The following is a 21,561-nucleotide window of genomic DNA, read 5'->3' as shown; positions in this document are numbered from 1 at the left end:
CATCGCACAGGGAGGGGGCTCCCTGCGTGCTTCCCTGAGACCCTTGGAGCAACGCGATGTGATCGCGTTGCTGTGAGGGTCTCTTACCTTCTCCTCCCCGCAGGCCCAGATCCAAAATGGCTGCAGGGCTGCATCCGGGTCCTGCAGGGAGGTGGCTTATCAGCGCCTGCTCAGAGCGCTGGTAAGCGTCCCTGCTGTGCCTGTGTGATCGCTGATCTGACACAGTGCACAGCAAAGTGTCAGATCAGCGATCTGTCAATAAAATGTGATGCCCCCCTGGGCAAAGTAAAAAAGTAAAAATGTGTGGAAAAAAAAACCTAAATAAATAATATATATATATATATATATATATATATATATATTGTTCCAATAAATACATTCCTTTATCTGAATAAAAAAAAAAAAAACAATAAAAGTACACATACTTAGTATAGCCGCATCCGTAATGACCCGACCTATAAAACTGTCCCACTAGTTAACCCCTTCAGTGAACACCGTAAAAAAACAAAAAAAGCCAAGGCTAAAAACAACGCTTTATTATCATACCGCCGAACAAAAAGTAGAATAACACGCGATCAAAAAGACGGATACAAATAAACATGGTACCGCTGAAAATGGCATCTTGTCCCGCAAAAAACGAGCCACCATACAGAATCATTAGCGAAAAAATAAAAAAGTTATATTCCTCAGAATAAAGCGATGCAAAAATAATTATTTTTTCTATAAAATTGTTTTTATCGTATAGAAGCGCCAAAACATAAAAAAATGATAAAAATGAGGTATTGCTGTAATCGTACAGAGCCGAAGATTAAAACTGCTCTATCCATTTTACCAAACGCGGAACGGTATAAACGCCCCTCCCCAAACGAATTTTATGAATAGCTGGTTTTTGTTCATTTGACTTCACAAAAATTGGATTAAAAAATGATCAAAATATGTCACGTGCCTTAAAATGTTACCAATAAAAATGTCAACTCGTCCCGCAATAAACAAGACCACACATGACTCTGTGGACCAAAATATGGAAATAGCTCTCAAAATGTGGTAGCGCAAAAAATATTTTTTGCAATAAAAAGCTTCTTTTAGTGTGTGACGGCTGCCAGTCATAAAAATCCGATAAAAACCCGCTATAAATAGTAAATTAAACCCCCCTTCATCACCCCCTTAGTTAGGGAAAAATAAAAAAAATGTATTTATTTCCATTTTAACATTAGAGTTATGGCTAGGGTTAGGGTTAGGGTTAGGGTTAGGGCTAGGATTAGGGCTAGTATTAGGGCTAGGGTTAGGGCTAGGGTTAGAGCTACAGTTAGGGTCGGGGCTAAAGTTAGGGCTAGGGTTGGGGCTAAAGTTAGGGTTTGGATTACATTTACAGTTGGGAATAGGGTTGGGATTAGGGTTAGGGGTGTGTCAGGGTTAGGGGTGTGGTTAGGGTTACCATTGAGATTAGGGTTAGGGGTCTGTTTGTATTAGGGTTTCACTTATAATTGGGGGCTTTCCACTGTTTAGGCACATCAAGGGCTCTCCAAATGCGACATGGCGTCCGATCTCAATTCCAGCCAATTCTGCGTTGAAAATGTAAAACAGTGCTCCTTCCCTTCCGAGCTCTCCCGTGCACCCAAACATTGGTTTACCCCAACATATGGGGTATCAGCGTACTCAGGACACATTGGACAACAACTTTTGGGGTCCAATTTCTCCTGTTACCCTTGGGAAAATACAAAACTGGGGGATAAAAATAATTTTTGTGGAAAAAAAAGATTTTTTATTTTCATGGTTCTGCGTTGTAAACTGTAGTGATACACTTGGGGGTTCAAAGTTCTCACAACCCATCTAGATAAGTTCCTTGGGGGGTCTAGTTTCCAATATGGCGTCACTTGTGGGGGGTTTCTACTGTTTAGTTACATCAGGGGCTCTGCAAATGCAACGTGATGCCTGCAGACCAATCCATCTAAGTCTGCATTCCAAATGGCGCTCCTTCCCTTCTGAGCTCTGCCATGTGCCCAAACGGTGGCTTCCCCCACGTATTGGGAATCACTGTACTCAGGACAAATTGGACAACAACTTTTGCGTTCCAGTTTTTTCTCTTACCCTTGGGAAAATACAAAACTGGGGGCTAAAAAATAGTTTTTGTGGGAAATTTTTTTATTTTTTTTATTTTCACGGCTCTGCGTTATAAACTGTAGTGAAACACTTGAGTGTTCAAAGCTCTCCCAACACATCTAGATGAGTTCCTTAGGGGGTCTGTTTCCAAAATGGTGTCAATTGTGGGGGGTTTCAATGTTTAGGCACATCAGTGGCTCTCCAAACACAACATGGCGTCCCATCTGAATTCCTGTCAATTTTGCATTGAAAAGTCAAAAGGCGCTCCTTCCTTTCCGAGCTCTCCCTTGCGCCCAAACAGTGGTTTACCCTCACATATGGGGTATCAGCGTACTCAGGACAAATTGTACAACAACTTTTCTGGTCCAATTTCTTCTTTTACCCTTGGGAAAATAAAAAATTGGGGGCGAAAATATCATTTTTGTGAAAAAATATGATTTTTTATTTTTATGGCTCTGCACTATAAACTTCTGTGAAGCACTTGCTGGGTCAAAGTGCTCACCACACATCTAGATAAGTTCCTTAGGGGGTCTACTTTCCAAAATGGTATCACTATGGGGGTTTCAATGTTTAGGCACATCAGTGGCTCTCCAAACGCAACATGGCATTCCATCTCAATTCCTGTCAATTTTGCATTGAAAAGTCAAATGGCGCTCCTTCCCTTCCGAGCTCTCCCTTGCGCCCAAACAGTGGTTTACCCCCACATATGGGGTATCAGCATACTCAGGACAAATTGTATAACAACTTTTCTGGTCCAATTTCTTCTCTTACCCTTGGGAAAATAAAAAATTGGGGGTGAAAATATCATTTTGGCGCTCCTTCCCTTCCGAGCTCTCCCTTGCGCCCAAACAGTGGTTTACCCCCACATATGGGGTATCAGCGTACTCAGGACAAATTGTACAACAACTTTGGGGTCCAATTTCTCCTGTTACCCTTGGTAAAATAAAACAAATTGGAGCTGAAGTAAATTTTTTGCGACAAAAAGTTAAATGTTTATTTTTATTTAAACATTCCAAAAATTCCTGTGAAACGCCTGAAGGGTTAATAACCTTCTTGAAAGTGGTTTTGAGTACCTTGAGGGGTGCAGTTTTTAGAATGGTGTCACACTTGGTTATTTTCAATCATATAGACCTCTAAAAATGACTTCAAATGAGATGTGGTCCCTAAAAAAAATGGTGTTGTAAAAATGAGAAATTGCTGGTCAACTTTTAACCCTTATAACTCCCTTCCAAAATTGTGCTGATGTAAAGTAGACATGTGGGAAATGTTACTTATTAAGTATTTTGTGTGACATATCTCTGTGATTTAATTGCATGAAAATTCAAAGTTGGAAAATTGCCAAATTTTCAAAATTCTCGCCAAATTTCCATTTTTTTCACAAATAAATGCAGGTAATATCAAAGAAATTTTACCACTATCATGAAGTATAATATGTCATGAGAAAACATTGTCAGAATCACCAGGATCCGTTGGAGCATTCCAGAGTTATAACCTCATAAACGGACAGTGGTCAGAATTGTAAAAATTGGCTCGGTCATTAACGTGCAAACCACCCTTGGGGGTAAAGGGGTTAATCTCCGAGCACTAAAAAATACTTGGAGGTCACCCAAGCGTGCTCGGGAAATCTCGAGTAATGAGTACGGTATATTAGCTCATCACTAATTGGCTATAACATTATGGTAAAAGTTAGGCCTCTTTCACATTTCCGTATTTTAGCTCCCGTCGAAATCCGTCGATTTTTGAAAAAACAAGATCCAGCAAATTTTTCTGATGGATCCTGTTTTTTCCCATAGACTTGCATTAGCGATGGATTGTCACGGATGGCCATCCGTTTCATCCATCGTGCAATGGATCCATCAGAAAATTGCTGTCCGTCAGGCAGAGAAAACGTTCAGAGGAACGTTTTCCTGCATGTTGGAAAATCGTTTAACGATGGATCCTGACTGTCAAAAGCAGGAATCCAGCGACGGGTTCCATCGTTATGAAAATGAGCATGCGTGGAAGAATTTCCAGTCAGGGAAATTCTCTCTCGCTCACTCTCTCTCTATTTACTATTGATTCTGCCTATGCAGCATCATAAGTAACAAGATATAATGTTTATAAAAAATTGCAATATTCTTACCTTCCGGCATCCCACACAGCGTTCGCGATGCTCCCGGCAGCTAGCGTTCCCAATAATGCATTGCGAAATGACCCAATGACGTCGTGGTCTCGCGAGATTGCGACATCATCAGAGGTCATTGCACACAAGGCATTACTGGGAACGTTGTGTTGTGTATGCATTTTCGCAGCGGAAAACTGCTGCAAAGACGCATACACAACAGGTGCACATAACCTCGACAGGTCTGTCAGAAAAATGGACCCAGTGCACCCGTTTTTTACAATCTGCACAGGATCCGTAATTTCAACATTTTGACGGATTCTGTGCAGCTTGTAAAAACAGAAGTGTGAAAGAAGCCTTACCAGTAGTGGAGGGTGAGATATGGAGCCTGAAAGTTAAAAGTTCAAAACATGGTTACCCTTTCTTACTCATCGGTATAATGTACATAATCAGTATCTGCCTGTACCAGCAGTGACCAGAGCTTACCTTGATTGCTTCTGTTTTAAGTACTTAAATGCCCTTGTAAATCACTGACAGTGGTATTTACATTTCCAGTTTCAATGTGAGTGAGAAAAAAATGAACTTTTTTGAATTTACTAAATGGCTGCAATGAAACAAAGAGTGAAAAATTTAAAGGGGTCTGAATACTTTCAATACCCAATGTACTATTAGTATTCCACTTGTAAAGATTATAGAGACATAATTTCATGTTAATAATTATTATCCCTGGTGGCATGAAACTATTCAACCCCGTTCAGTGTGCAGATGTATCAGAACACCTAGACCCTCTTCAGTGTGCAGCTAGCACAGCAGGGGGGGGCAAATCTTTAAAGGCTGTGAGTGACAGGCATCCCACCTTGACCAGACCAGAGTAGGACAAAGTCCTGCTTGCCATATAGAGCCCTGCTGAAGCTGCAGACATATTCTAGAGCATTCTAGAAACATAATTCCATGAGGAGTTATGGAGATACTATAAGTGCTAGCCGTACACGATGTTTATTTCCGAGATTCTCCGAACATGGAAAACGCCCACCTGGGTCTTGACCCTTTCGAGCACCCAGGGGTATGTATATACATAGAATAGCTATTACAAACCAGATAGCAAAGCTGTGTTTGGGCTTCAAGGTTAGCAGGGGCCTGGCTGAATCTGTGCCAAAACTGCCTCCATAGGATCGACTAATAAGGAATTATGACTCATGTTAGGTTTTGGAGTTTTTAACTACAGAGGTAAGGGGAGGGGATTTAGGTTCCGCCCAGAGGTCAGGAGGGGAGTGCCTCAAAGGCAAAAAAGGCTAGAGTAAGGCCATGTGGTCCTTTTCTCTGATATGTTTTCTGGTCACTTTGAAAGTGAGGGCAGTGTAAAGTAATGTTCTGAGAAGGGACCAAGGAGAAAGCAGGCAGCCCATACCCCCTGTGGCCCAGCACCCGGTAAATGACATATTGCACTTATACCTTTTGTCCTACCATTATCTGTATTTGCACATCTGACCAATGTATATGTGTAACCATGTTCTATATAGAGTATTGTCTAGTGTGTCCTTAAGGCGTTTAAATATATAATTTAACGTTGGGCTGCTCTTTTATCTCAATCCACAAGTCCATTTCGTGGTTTAACTTTCCATGATACGGGATCTGATTTTTGGCCCTATATAATCCTGCTAATGGAACAGTTTTATATTTAACGAGGAATTGGTGGCATTACTACCAGGCTGTAAGCACTCTGTTTCACTGGCATCTCAGCCTGTCAAGCGGCTGCATGAGCTTCATCCTATCACTGCACGTGCCTCCCTGGAGCAATGTGGACAGGAGGCATCTTGGTAAAAGTGTACAAAGCTGACGTTATGTGTCACCATGGGTTGTGGAACATCACGCTGCTGAAAGTGGGGAAACCACATTACATAATATGTTTGACATAATAGTGATTTCAGGTTAGGTGGTGAGGTGCGAGTTCAATACACCAATGTGTACACACTCTTTGTGCTCATTACATCACTGCTCCATATGCAATTTACATAGAAACAATCACATGCCACCCATTTTCTCTCCTGCTTCTCTTATTATTTCAATTGAGTAAAACAAAAAAGAAAGAGGTTGGCACGTGATTTTAAATAGGCAAATTGTATATGAAGCGGTGATTTAACTAATGTAGAGACTGTGAAAACAGTCGAATTTTAACAGTGTCCTTAAACTAAACCAGAACATATTTGATGAGGCTAAAAAATTAAGTTTACAAAAGTTTTTTTCCTTTTTCTTTTAAGATGTGTGAAAAAGACCCTCATCTGCACAGTGTTCAGCTTTTGTCAACACAAAATGCTGTTTGATGAATTAAGTAAAACTATGAGAATAACAAGCATTTTCCAATTAACAGACTTTTCATTCTGACACCAATGTCTTGTTCTCATATCTCTAGAGTTAGTGTGTTTTTATCCTGTATCTATGTGGGAAGCTCGGTTCTGTTCCCTTATCAGTATTCTTTTGTGTTACTGTATCTATGTAGTAAACTCAGTTCTTTTACCGTATTTATTCAGTAAGTTTGGTTCTGATTCCACATTGATGTTCTAAGCTTGATTCTGTTCTCGCATCTCTGCAGTAAGCTTGTTTTTGTTCCCATATCTATGTAGCAAACTTGGTTCTGCTCCCTTATCTATGCATTAAGCTCCTTTCTATTTCGGTACTTATGTAGTAATTTTGGTTCTGGCACCATATTTATGCAGTAAGCTTTGGTTTGTTCGCGTATTTACGTTGTAGGCTTGCTTCTATATCTGAGCTGTAGTTTCTTTCAGTTCCTGTATCTATGTAGTAAACTCCGTTCTTTTCTTATAGTTATTTACCAGCCACCATTGTTAAAAGCCTGTTATCTCTGCTGGTTTAATGTAGTGGCCACAGATATGCAGATTAAAGGTGGGCTGGCGCAACTAGAGAGCCACTGCTTTGTGATTGACCCCCAAGGACAAAATTTCCTAGCCAGCTCCTGACAATAACCCTTTTCAATACACTTTGCATAGAAAGGAGATAATTCATATTTATCCCCGGTCATAGCTATCAGAATACAAAGGTCATATCAGGCAGATCAAAATTCTTAGAAGTCCAAATGTGAAAAAAAAGTGTTATAATTGTCTTAGAATCTAGATCTCTTTTTTATTCACTAAAACAATGTTTCTGAACCTTTTTAACCTTTTTATGTATGGGACTCATTATAAATGTTGTTGCTGCAACAACCATAGTTAAGTCATTGACTGAAATGTATTCTTCAAGTGCCAATATGGTACCGATAGTTCAGAAATTAAACTTGCCTTTAATTTTCAGCTCAGAACCATATAATGGTTTTATTGGCTACTAGCTGAAGAGCCTGGTGTTTCCCCGGCATAGTAACTAACTGTAGTTAGTTATAACAAATTACAATGATTTAACTTTTCTCCTTTATAGTCGCCTCCTCTGGCAACACCTCACACTTCTCTTCCATATACAATTGGAAACACTTGATCCAGAAAGAAATTGCACTAACTGCAATAAAGCGTATTGTATATACAGCCTACTTCTTCTTCAGCACCACACTTTCTCCTTTAGACCTCGTTCACACGTTATTAGGTCAGCATTTTTACCTCAGTATTTGTAAGCTAAAACTTGGAGTAAAGGAATAGTATATTAGAAACACATCACCACTAGTGATGATCGAATATACTCGGTACTCGAGATTTCCTGAGCACGCGCGGGTGTCCTCCGAGTATTTGTAAGTACTCGGAGATTTCGTTTTCAGCACCATAGCTGAATGATTTACATCTACATCTATTAGCCAGCATAAGTACATGTGGGGGTTGCCTGGTTGCTAGGGAATCTCCACATGTAATCAAGCTGGCGAACAGATGTAAATCATTTAGCTGCGGTGCTGAAAACTAAATCTCTGAGTACTTACAAATACTCGGAGGACACCCGAGCGTGCTCGGGAAATCTCAAGTACCGAGTATATTCGCTCATCACTAGTCACCACTTCTGTATTTTCTTCCCAATCATAGTAACATAGTAACATAGTAACATAGTTAGTAAGGCCGAAAAAAGACATTTGTCCATCCAGTTCAGCCTATATTCCATCATAATAAATACCCAGATCTACGTCCTTCTACAGAACCTAATAATTGTATGATACAATATTGTTCTGCTCCAGGAAGACATCCAGGCCTCTCTTGAACCCCTCGACTGAGTTCGCCATCACCACCTCCTCAGGCAAGCAATTCCAGATTCTCACTGCCCTAACAGTAAAGAATCCTCTTCTATGTTGGTGGAAAAACCTTCTCTCCTCCAGACGCAAAGAATGCCCCCTTGTGCCCGTCACCTTCCTTGGTATAAACAGATCCTCAGCGAGATATTTGTATTGTCCCCTTATATACTTATACATGGTTATTAGATCGCCCCTCAGTCGTCTTTTTTCTAGACTAAATAATCCTAATTTCGCTAATCTATCTGGGTATTGTAGTTCTCCCATCCCCTTTATTAATTTTGTTGCCCTCCTTTGTACTCTCTCTAGTTCCATTATATCCTTCCTGAGCACCGGTGCCCAAAACTGGACACAGTACTCCATGTGCGGTCTAACTAGGGATTTGTACAGAGGCAGTATAATGCTCTCATCATGTGTATCCAGACCTCTTTTAATGCACCCCATGATCCTGTTTGCCTTGGCAGCTGCTGCCTGGCACTGGCTGCTCCAGGTAAGTTTATCATTAACTAGGATCCCCAAGTCCTTCTCCCTGTCAGATTTACCCAGTGGTTTCCCGTTCAGTGTGTAATGGTGATATTGATTCCTTCTTCCCATGTGTATAACCTTACATTTATCATTGTTAAACCTCATCTGCCACCTTTCAGCCCAAGTTTCCAACTTATCCAGATCCATCTGTAGCAGAATACTATCTTCTCTTGTATTAACTGCTTTACATAGTTTTGTATCATCTGCAAATATCGATATTTTACTGTGTAAACCTTCTACCAGATCATTAATGAATATGTTGAAGAGAACAGGTCCCAATACTGACCCCTGCGGTACCCCACTGGTCACAGCGACCCAGTTAGAGACTATACCATTTATAACCACCCTCTGCTTTCTATCACTAAGCCAGTTACTAACCCATTTACACACATTTTCCCCCAGACCAAGCATTCTCATTTTGTGTACCAACCTCTTGTGCGGCACGGTATCAAACGCTTTGGAAAAATCGAGATATACCACGTCCAATGACTCACCGTGGTCCAGTCTATAGCTTACCTCTTCATAAAAACTGATTAGATTGGTTTGACAGGAGCGATTTCTCATAAACCCATGCTGATATGGAGTTAAACAGTTATTCTCATTGAGATAATCCAGAATAACATCCCTCAGAAACCCTTCAAATATTTTACCAACAATAGAGGTTAGACTTACTGGCCTATAATTTCCAGGTTCACTTTTAGAGCCCTTTTTGAATATTGGCACCACATTTGCTATGCGCCAGTCCTGCGGAACAGACCCTGTCGCTATAGAGTCACTAAAAATAAGAAATAATGGTTTATCTATTACATTACTTAGTTCTCTTAGTACTCGTGGGTGTATGCCATCCGGACCCGGAGATTTATCTATTTTAATCTTATTTAGCCGGTTTCGCACCTCTTCTTGGGTTAGATTGGTGACCCTTAATATAGGGTTTTCATTGTTTCTTGGGATTTCACCTAGCATTTCATTTTCCACCGTGAATACCGTGGAGAAGAAGGTGTTTAATATGTTAGCTTTTTCCTCGTCATCTACAACCATTCTTTCCTCACTATTTTTTAAGGGGCCTACATTTTCAGTTTTTATTCTTTTACTATTGATATAGTTGAAGAACAGTTTGGGATTAGTTTTAATCATGGTTTTGGCTTATAAATACAGAGGTAAAATACTGACCAAATACTGAACTTATGTATGTGGCCTTATACACAGCCTCCACCTGCAGCGCCTCACTCTTCTCTATACACAGCCACATAGTGCAGTAGCACCTCACTTCTCTCATTTTCCCATCATGCCTCTCATTTTCCCCCTCACATCTGTCATTTTCCCTCTCACATCTCTCATTTTCCCCTCACACCTCTCATTTTCCTCTCACTCCTCTCATTTCCCCCCTGACTCCTGTCATTTTGACCTCACACCTGTCATTTTCTGATCACGCCACTATTTTCCCTTCACTCCTCTCATTTTCCCCTCACACCTCTTCATTTTCCCCTCACACCTCTTCATTTTCACCTCACACCTCTCATTTTCACCTCACTCCACTGTTTTCCCCTCACTCCACTATTTACCCCTCACTCACTTACGAGCACAGCAGTGAAATCCATGAGGCTCCTCCCTTTCTCTTGATGTCATGCCTTCCAGGAGTATCTCCATTCTAGACACGATGGAGTTAGATGTGGCCTGTGTCTGCTGCACACTGATACTCTGAATGTGGTGGCCCTGATTGTATCTCACATTGGCTGGGACGTTGCAGCCGGTGAGTTTTGCAGGGTGGCTTTCAAGTTGAATGTGTCTCTGCCCATGTGCGCTAACAACGTGGACCATGTGGATGGGGCTTTCCATGTGAAGTGTGGCTATGCAGAGTGGGCAGGCTATGTGGAGTGGGCATAGGTTGATACATCCATACACATACATACACTCAGCTTTATATATATATGTAGATATTGTAATCCAATGTATCTAAAGATTGTTTCACTTGTTTTCTTTTCATATACTGTACATAACCTTCAGGTGAAACCCATTGTTTCATAATTGCATAGTAGCAAGCGTTATGTCTAGTTAAATACAATACCTTTTATGCATCCAGATACAGGTTTGTTGCTTAGTAAGGTAGACAACCTAGTTCTGTACAGAAACACTCTGCTCTGTAACCATGAGCACAGCATTACTTTTTATTTAATGAAAGGACATTTTTAAGCTTTCTAAGTGCATATATTGAGTCTTTTGGCATTATTTCTCAGATCAACTAAACTAAATGGTCCTTTTAGATGGAAAGAAGGTAATATGGCTAATGGACTCCTCTGAAAAAGATTGCAGGCATTTGATGAAGAGGTATCATTCTTTCGATTGCACTTAAATTAACTGTAGAGATTTATTAATTAATTGTGTAGCATACTCCATTTTAAAAGCAATGAGTAAACTGAGATCCATGTGGAATTTCAATATGAAAATAAATGCAGGGTCTTAGATGCTTATATGAATTGAATCATGACTAATCTATTAAAGGCATTTTACTGCCATTATACACATCTTTTGTCAATTATAAACCAATAAATATTTTAAAGATGTCATCAGGATAACACTTTTCCCCATATTCCCCATCAGTTGAGGGACATTTCCATATTAGCCAGAACCTAAAACAGGTAGCATAGTGGCTCAGTGGTTAGCACTTTAGCCTTCCAGAGCTGGGGGCTTGGGTTCACACAAGGAGTTTGTTCTCTTTAAGCTTCCTGCCACAGCTCAAAGACATACTGATAGGGCATATAGACTTTGAGCTCCAATAAGGATACAGATGATGTGGGCAGCAAAGTGCTGTGCAATTAATAGTAATGTACAGTACCAGTGAGCAACATACCGGTAAATAAATCTGCTCCTTTTCATCAAGCCATACAAGGCATGTGATGGGGAAATCAGGGACCATCTTGATCTATCCTTTGATTCACATATATACTTTTTAGTCTAGCAGGATATGTCCAGACATGTCCAGATTTGCTAAGTCATTCTGACCTGTAACTGCTGACAAGGGAGAGGCTAATCAAGATGTACAGTACCTTTGGGTTCTTCCAACACTACATGTCTGTCCACAGTTCACCTCTTATGTAAGGATCACCTGATGGATTAAGAATGATCTCATATGTAATAAACAGCTGATTTGCGCACAAACATAATGTATATGCCTAATCAAAAGTGTATATAACTGACTGCACATAACCAGTAAACTTTATGGCGTCTGAAACAGACCATCTCTGTCTCTGTCCCATCATTGCTGGAGCATCCTCATATCTGGCAAACATCCAATATCCCTGAGGGTCTGACTTGCAGACCACCCTAACATATGTCAGGGGAAAAGATGTTTCATATTGCATGATGCTGAAAATGTTGCGATATTCTAGTGGTATATTTGATCATCAAATAATCTAGAATTCTTAGCATATGTATCTTACTTTGTAACTCATTACTCTGTTCTGATTTGATGTATGATATATCTGTGACGTTCCCTGGTGTCAACATTGCCATTTATGAAATATGTGTATATATTCATCTTTGTGTATTTCCCATGTAATTCCCATGTGCCACTATATTGCAGAAAGTCGTATCTTGAACTCTATGCTGAATTTAAATCCCTGTTAATAAAATTGGTATTTTTATATAGAATTTTTTACTCTTACTTCTCTCCTGTGTTTTTTTTACCAATGTGGTAGTGGAGTTGCTTGTTTTATATTATGGTGATTGCATTAATAGTGTAGACATTTTTTTTCTGGACCCATATTGGAATCGTCAACTGTAAACTGTGCAGAGTCAAAGTGTATAGGAGCTGATATACGGTACATGGTAGTGGACACTAAACCGTAGGGGTAGTTTTCCTATTCTTACAATGGTTACACTGAGGAGCAAAAGGAGACAAATGTTTTGAAGTTCTGCCTTGATACTCCATATCTCCCCATCCACCACAGCTTCAAACATGAGCCTACCATAATTTTATAGACAACCATCTTGGCAAAACCAAATATATATTTGACTTGCAACTATTAAGCATATGATTATGCAGATTCTTGTCATGTCTTTGCATTGTTACTGTTTTTGCTCCTATAAATCTAAATTTTAATTTTATTGTTTTGCTAGTATTTTGTAAATCCGCATTTGGCTTTCAACACTTCCTGAATCTTTCTGGGCATGATCTCGATCATATTGAAGCATGTCTTGAATGAAAGCTGACCCCACGTCTCTTCTACACTTTCCCAAAGTGAGGTGCATATTGGTCAACTCACTTGGGTATGTATACAGCATTTTCTTCTTTTCTTTTCAATGTTCTTTTTATTAAATTTAAACAAGTTTAAACATACAATAGCAAGTTAGAAAAAGTCATAGCAAGAAAGGAGAATTAAGTCATAACATTCAGACAAGTATACATGCATAAAACAGGAACAGAGGGCCATGAGCGTAGATTTAGGTTAATAAAGATGGAGCGCTGCATTCCGACAAATAACAGTATGGTGCCTGGTGTAGAAGTAATGCAATAGTCTTAACAGTAAATGGTTGAACTGTGGGATAAGACATTGATTATACCTTGTCTTTGGTTGCTAACAGATAGAAATCCCAAAAAAGGGATAATTAACAATGGTGAAGTAGAGAGAGAAGAGTAGAGAAGGGGCTAGTGAGTGAAAAGAAAGGGGGGTGGTGAGGGTTGGGGTAGAAAAGGGAGAGAAGCACCATATAACAACCTCAGACGACGGTCAAATTAAGTCTTCGGTTTCCACATGACAACGAGCTCTATAAAGGGCCCATGGACGCCATATCTCTGTAAATGTTGGCTGTGAGTGGTGTACTGCAGCAACTAGTTCAGCCATTCAATATAATTGATCTATTTTCGCTAGTAACTGGGAATGTGAGGGCACATTTGTTGACTTCCAGTATATCAGAATCAGTAGTTTAGGAGCTGTTATGATTTTGCCGATAAGGGTAGTTAAACGAGTGTATTCGGGCCCTATAGGGAAGTTTAAGAGTGCAATTTTGGGTGTCAGTTTCAGTGTTTTCCTAGTAATTTCTTGGATGACCGTCTCTACTGACGACCAAAAAATTTTTATAATCGGACACAGCCACCATAGATGTATGTAATCTCCAATCCCTTTCTCACATCTCCAGCACGTGATTGGGGCATCTGCTTTCCAGGCCCGAATTTACGTCTGTGAAATGTACCACCTTGATATTTATTTGTAGGCATTCTCCTGAGTTTTCACACATTTGTAGGACCGTGTGAATGTTTATAGATATGTAGCACTTGTGTCTTGGAAAATAAATAGCCCAGATCCTTCTCCCATTTTGTTATGTAAGCTCTTTTTAAACAAAGATTTTTGGTTAAGAGTGATTGATATATTGTGGAGAGTATTTTTAACCTCTTAGTGACGGAGCCAAATTTTTTAAATCTGAATAGTGTCACTTTATGTGGTAATAACTCTGCAACGCTTCAAGAAATCCCAGTGATTTTGAGATTGTTTTTTCGAGACACATTATACTTTATGACAATGGTAAATTTAGGTCAATATGTTTTGTGTTTATTTATAAAAAATATCAAAAATTTAAGAAAAATGTTAAAAAATTAGCAGTTTTCAAAGTTTGAATGATTATCACTTTAATCCAGATGGTCATACCACAGCAAACCATTAATAAATAACATTTCCCTCATGTGAGCTTTACATCAGCACCATTTGTAAAAAATTATTGTATTTTGTTAGCAATTTAGGAGGTTTAAAAATGTAGCAGCAATTTTTAATTTTTTCAAGGAAATTTACTAAATTTATTTTGTTAGGGGACTATCCATGTTTGAAGTGACTTTAGGGGTCTCATATATTGGGAAGCCCCCAAACGTGATACCATTTTAAAAACAGCACCCCCTGACATATTGAAAACTGCTGCCAGGTAGCTTATTAACCCTTTATGTGATTTTTGGTAAATAATGCAAAGTGGCATGACAGAAATGAAAATGTGTATTTTTACCACCTAAATGCCGGTAACTTCCGAACAGGTTACAAAAGCAGGCAGACTCTAAGGCCGCTATTTGGTCGTGAACTGCCATCGCAAACATCAGGACCACACAATCATGATCTGAGGGCACCAATTGGGATAAAGATGAAGCCCCCACATTCTGTTAACCATTTATAATGATGTAGTCACTATTGACAGCAGCATCTAAGGGGTTAAACAGATATGGACGGTGCAAACACTGATCGTGGCTGATGCAGCAAGTTGTCAGTTATAGAGTACAGCCGACAGCATCCGGATTGTCACCTGTATGGGGAGGCTATTCTCTTATATCTCAGGTCAGTTAAAAGACGTATTAGCTGTCATTAAGGGGTTAAGGGTCCAGACATTTTAGCACACAGAGTTTCAAAGGGAGTAACATTTTGCGTGGGGTCTGGGTTATAATGTAGTTGTTTCAGTGAATTTTTTAGGAGTATTGTATAAAATTAAGGTTCGCGAGGCCTGGAAGTTTACTAACTTCTGGTAGTGGGAGGAGTGCTCCATCTAACATTAGTTGATCTATAGGTATACCAAACCCTTGTTGTCTGAGAATATCACTTTTTACTGTTGTTGTGAGTGTGTGGGCCAAAATATCCGAAAGTGTAAGTAGTGGAGATGAGGGAGGGAGAAGAATGTTGTAAGCTTTTGCCCAGATTCTAAAAAGCCATCGGGTAAGCGGATTGAGGTACTTAGGGGGTGGCTGCGCCTTAGCATAAGTTGACAAAAGTGGTCTGATGGGTAGAGGAGAAAGTCTCTCCTCCACCTCCAGCCACTGTTTGCTCTGAGTGCCTCAAATTAGGTCAACTGCTCGTGACAATACTGCGGCATAATAATATTTCCTTATGTTAGGAGCACCCATACCACCATTTGGTTTAGACAATGTCAGCGTGCGATAACCAATTCACGGTTTCCACATATATTGGAGAAATATAGAGTTTTTTTTAGCGAGATAGGAGTCTGGTATGTGTATGGCAGCTTTTTCTTCAACTCCACCCACAAGTGTTCAATTGGATTGAAATATGGGGACAGTGGGGACCAATCCAGAATCTCTACTTCAGTGTCATGGAACCATTTCTTCACCAATCTCGACATATGCTTGGGGTCGTTGTCCTGCTGGAACACCATGTCGTCCATTTCATACCCATAGTACTTGGGGGTACTCGTCTTGTAGGATACTCACAAATAGCTCAATATTGAGACCACCATCAATCCTGGTGATCTATTCAATGCCTTTGGCTATGAAGTAACCCCACAGTTAACAAGAGTTGCTTGTTTGGTTGCCAATATTTGTTCAAGGTTCTCATGTGGCATGATACTTTGCAGTTTCCCCTTATAGCGTGGATACAGGAGGCAGGCCAACCAGCAATCTTTATCGGTCATCATTTTTATAATGCGGGGGTCCCTTTTTAGGATATGCAAGGCATAATCCGCCATGTGGGCCAATTTTCCAGTTGTCAATTCACTGCTTGTGCTGGGTTGAGGAGCACTTTCGGGCAAATCAACGTCACTTGCCTCCCTCAAAAACTCTGAATCTGGCTTTGCAACGCCACCAGTTTCTATTGCCCCCTGAGAAGCTTCCTCATCCAAAAAATACTCATCCCCATCATCCTCCTCATCCTCCTCCTCTTCGCCCACCACCTCGTCCAGTAGACTTCCCTGACCAGACAATGGCTGACTGTCATCAAGGCTTCCCTCGTCCTCGGCTGCAGATGCCTGCTCCTTTATGTGCGTCAAACTTTGCATCAGCAGACGCATTAGCGGGATGCTCATGCTTATTATGGCATTGTCTGCACTAACCAGCCCTGTGCGTTCCTCAAAACACTGAAGGACTTGACACAGGTCTTGTAGCTTCGACCACTACACACCTGACAACTCCATGTCTGCCATCCAACTGCCTGCCCGTGTATGTGTATCCTCCCACAAATACATAACAGCACGCCTCTGTTCGCACAGTCTCTGAAGCATGTGCAGTGTGGAGTTCGACTTTGTTGCAACGTCGATGATTAGGCGATGCTGGGGAAGGTTAAAAGATCGCTGATGGTTCTGCATATGGCTGGAGTGTACGGGCAAATGGCGGAAGTGCGAGCAAAGTCTGCGCACCTTCAGGAGCAGGTCTGGTAACCCCGAATAACTTTTCAGGAAGCACTGCACAACCAGCTTTAAGGTGTGAGCCAGGCAAGGAATGTGTTTCAGTTGTGAAAGGGCTATGGCAGCCATAAAATTCCTTCCGTTATCACTCACTACCTTGCCTGCCTCAAGATGTACACTGCCCAGCCATGACTGAGTTTCTTGCTGAAAGAACTCGGACAGAACTTCCGCGGTGTGTCTGTTGTCACCCAAACACTTCATTGCCAATACAGCCTGCTGATGCTTGCCACTAAGTGTCCCATAATGGGACACCTCTTGTGCAACAGTGGCAGCTGCGGATGGAGTGCTCGTGCGACTGCGGTCTGTGGACGAGCTCTTGCTTCTGCAGGAGGACGAGGAGGAGAAGGAGGGGGGGGCGAATGCCTACAGCCAACTGTTTCCTAGACCGTGGGCTAGGCAGAACTGTCCCAATTTTGCTGTCCCCTGTGGACGCTGCATCCACCACATTAACCCAGTGTGCCGTGATGGACACGTAACGTCCCTGGCCATGCCTACTGGTCCATGCATCTGTTGTCAGGTGCACCTTTGTACTCACAGATTGCCTGAGTGCATGGACGATGCGGTCTTTTACATGCTGGTGGAGGGCTGGGATGGCTTTTCTCGAAAAGAAGTGTCGACTGGGTAGCTCGTAGCGTGGTTCTGCATAGTCCATCAGGGCTTTGAAAGCTTTGCTTTCAACTAACCGGTAGGGCATCATCTATAATGAGATTAGTCTAGCAATGTGGACGTTAAAACCCTGTGTACGCGGATGCGAGGATGAGTACTTCCTTTTCCTAACGAGAGTCTCATGTAGGGTGAGCTGGACTGGAGAGCTGCAGATCGTGGAACTAGCGGGGGTGCCGGTGGACATGGCAGACTGAGAGAGGGTTGGAGATGGTATTCTTGCTGGTGCCCTACATGCAGTGTTTCCTACTGCGAAACTGGTGATTCCCTGACTGCTTTGGCCTGGCGACGAAATCTGCACATTTGCTGCAGGTGGTGCGTGAAATGGTGGGCTTACAGTGAGGGAAGGGATGTAGCGTTGCTGGCTAGCTTCATTGGCCGAGGGTGCTACAACCTTAAGGGACGTTTGGTAGTGACTCCAGGCTTGTAAATGCATGGTGGTTAAATGTCTATGCATGCAACTTGTATTTAGACTTTTAAGATTCTGACCTCTGCTTAAGGTAGTTGAACATTTTTGACAGATGACTTTGCGCTGATCATTTGGATGTTGTTTAAAAAAAATGCCAGACTGCACTCTTTCTACTATCGGATACCTTTTCAGGCATTGCAGACTGAGCTTCTTTAACTGGATGTCCACGCTGTCCTACAACTGGTTTTGCCACGCGTTTTTGGTCAGATACGGGCCTGGGAGATGGAACCTGTTGCGATGTTGATGCCTTCTGCGGCTCCTCCTCCTTCGCTTCAGAGCTACTGCCGCCTGCACCCTGTTCCCCCAATGGCTGCCAATTGGGGTCAACAACTGGGTCATCTATGACCTCCTCTTCTATCTCGTGTGCAACTTCATCTGTGTCACCGTGTAAGCCGGTGGTATAGCGTTCGTGACGGGGCACCATAGTCTCATCAGGGTCTGATTCTGGATCAGTATACTGTGAGGGCAATGTTCTGGTCTGAGTCAAAGGAACAGCATAGTAATCTGGCTGTGGCTGTGCATCTGTGCACTCCATGTCCGATTCAACTTGTAATGGGCATGGCCTGTTAACTGTTTCACTTTCTAACCCAGGAACGGTATGTGTAAAGAGCTCCATGGAGTAACCCGTTGTGTCGCCTGACGCATCCTTCTCTGTTGTTCTTGGTGAAGAAGACAAGGAAGTGACTTGTCCCTGACGTGAACATCCACTAACGGCGCGCTGCTTTTACATTTACCAGTTTCAGAAGAGGAGGCGAAAGAGCTAGAGGCTGAGTCAGCAAGGAAAGCCAAAACTTGTTCTTGCTGCTCCGGCTTTAAAAGCGGTTTTCCTACTCCCAGAAAAGGGAGCGTTCGAGTCCTTATGTAGCCAGACGACGAACCTGGCTCAACAACTCGAGACTTAGGTGCTATATTGCTTTTCCCACGACCACCTGATGCTCCACCACCACTACCATCATTACCAGCTGGCAATGACCGCCCACGACCTCTTCCACCAGACTTCCTCATTGTTTGAAAAACATAACCAAACTAACAGTATTTGTTACTGTAAAACCAGTTACAAGGAGAACTCAAACTTCTGTTGGATTTATATATCCCTTTATAGGTGGGTCTAACTGCAGGGAAAATCAGGCCCAATGTATAACAGTACACAGCTTCAGTGGCAGACGGATATGCCACTAACAGGAATGACGCTGATGCAGACACTAACAATTCAAATCTCCCCCTTTTTATTTTTTCTTGGAGAATATTGAAGAAATGTGGCCAACTCTCATACAGTATATGTTCTGTGGCACAAAATTTGAGACAGGTGGCACACACAGGAGTGGCACTGAAGAAGAAATGCAAATCTTAATCTCCCACTATTTTTTTTGTCAGGGAGAATTTAAAAGAAATCTGACCCAGTATTACACACTAGGTTTAATGTGGCACACAATTTGAGACAGGTGGCACACACAGGAGTGGCTCTGAAGCAGAAATGGCAATCTTAATCTCCCACTATTTTTTTTTCAGGGAGAATTAAAAAAAATTATGACCCAGTATTACACACTAGGTTTAATGTGGCACACAATTTGAGACAGGTGGCACACACAGGAGTGGCTCTGAAGCAGAAATGCCAATCTTAATCTCCCACTAATTTTTTTTTCAGGGAGAAATTAAAAGATATCTGGCCCAGTATTACACACTAGGTTTAATATGGCACACAATTTGAGACAGGTGGCACACACAGGAGTGGCTCTGAAGCAGAAATGCCAATCTTAATCTCCCACTATTTTTTTTTCAGGGAGAATTCAAAAGAAATCTGACCCAGTATTACACACTAGGTTTAATATGGCACACAATTTGAGACAGGTGGCACACACAGGAGTGGCACTGAAGCAGAAATGCCAATCTTAATCTCCCACTATTTTTTTCAGGGAGAATTTAAAAGAATTATGACCCAGTATTACACACTAGGTTTAATGTGGCACACAATTTGAGACAGGTGGCACACACAGGAGTGGCACTGAAGCAGAAATGCCAATCTTAATCTCCCACTATTTTTTTTTCAGGGAGAATTTAAAAGAATTATGACCCAGTATTACACACTAGGTTTAATGTGGCACACAATTTGAGACAGGTGGCACACACAGGAGTGGCTCTGAAGCAGAAATGCCAATCTTAATCTCCCACTAATTTTTTTTTCAGGGAGAATTTAAAAGATATCTGGCCCAGTATTACACACTAGGTTTAATGTGGCACACAATTTGAGACAGGTGGCACACACAGGAGTGGCTCTGAAGCAGAAATGCCAATCTTAATCTCCCACTATTTTTTTTTTCAGGGAGAATTCAAAAGAAATCTTACCCAGTATTACACACTAGGTTTAATATTGCACACAATTTGAGACAGGTGGCACACACAGGAGTGGCACTGAAGCAGAAATGCCAATCTTAATCTCCCACTATTTTTTTTGTCAGGGAGAATTTAAAAGAATTATGACCCAGTATTACACACTAGGTTTAATGTGGCACACAATTTGAGACAGGTGGCACACACAGGAGTGGCACTGAAGCAGAAATGCCAATCTTAATCTCCCACTATTTTTTTTTTCAGGGAGAATTCAAAATAAATCTGACCCAGTATTACACACTAGGTTTAATGTGGCACACAATTTGAGACAGGTGGCACACACAGGAGTGGCTCTGAAGCAGAAATGCCAATCTTAATCTCCCACTATTTTTTTTGTCAGGGAGAATTTAAAAGAATTATGACCCAGTATTACACACTAGGTTTAATGTGGCACACAATTTGAGACAGGTGGCACACACAGGAATGGGACTAAAGCAGAAATGCCAATCTTAATCTCCCACTATTTTTTTTTTCAGGGAGAATTCAAAATAAATCTGACCCAGTATTACACACTAGGTTTAATGTGGCACCCAATTTGAGACAGGTGGCACACACAGGAGTGGCTCTGAAGCAGAAATGCCAATCTTAATCTCCCACTAATTTTTTTTTCAGGGAGAATTTAAAAGATATCTGGCCCAGTATTACACAATAGGTTTAATGTGGCACACAATTTGAGACAGGTGGCACACACAGGAGTGGCTCTGAAGCAGAAATGCCAATCTTAATCTCCCACTATTTTTTTTTTCAGGGAGAATTCAAAAGAAATCTGACCCAGTATTACACACTAGGTTTAATATGGCACACAATTTGAGACAGGTGGCACACACAGGAGTGGCACTGAAGCAGAAATGCCAATCTTAATCTCCCACTATTTTTTTTCAGGGAGAATTTAAAAGAATTATGACCCAGTATTACACACTAGGTTTAATGTGGCACACAATT

Source organism: Ranitomeya imitator, chromosome 3, assembly GCF_032444005.1.
Source record: "Ranitomeya imitator isolate aRanImi1 chromosome 3, aRanImi1.pri, whole genome shotgun sequence".
In the NCBI taxonomy this organism is placed as follows: domain Eukaryota; kingdom Metazoa; phylum Chordata; class Amphibia; order Anura; family Dendrobatidae; genus Ranitomeya; species Ranitomeya imitator.
This window is presented reverse-complemented; position numbering follows the sequence as displayed.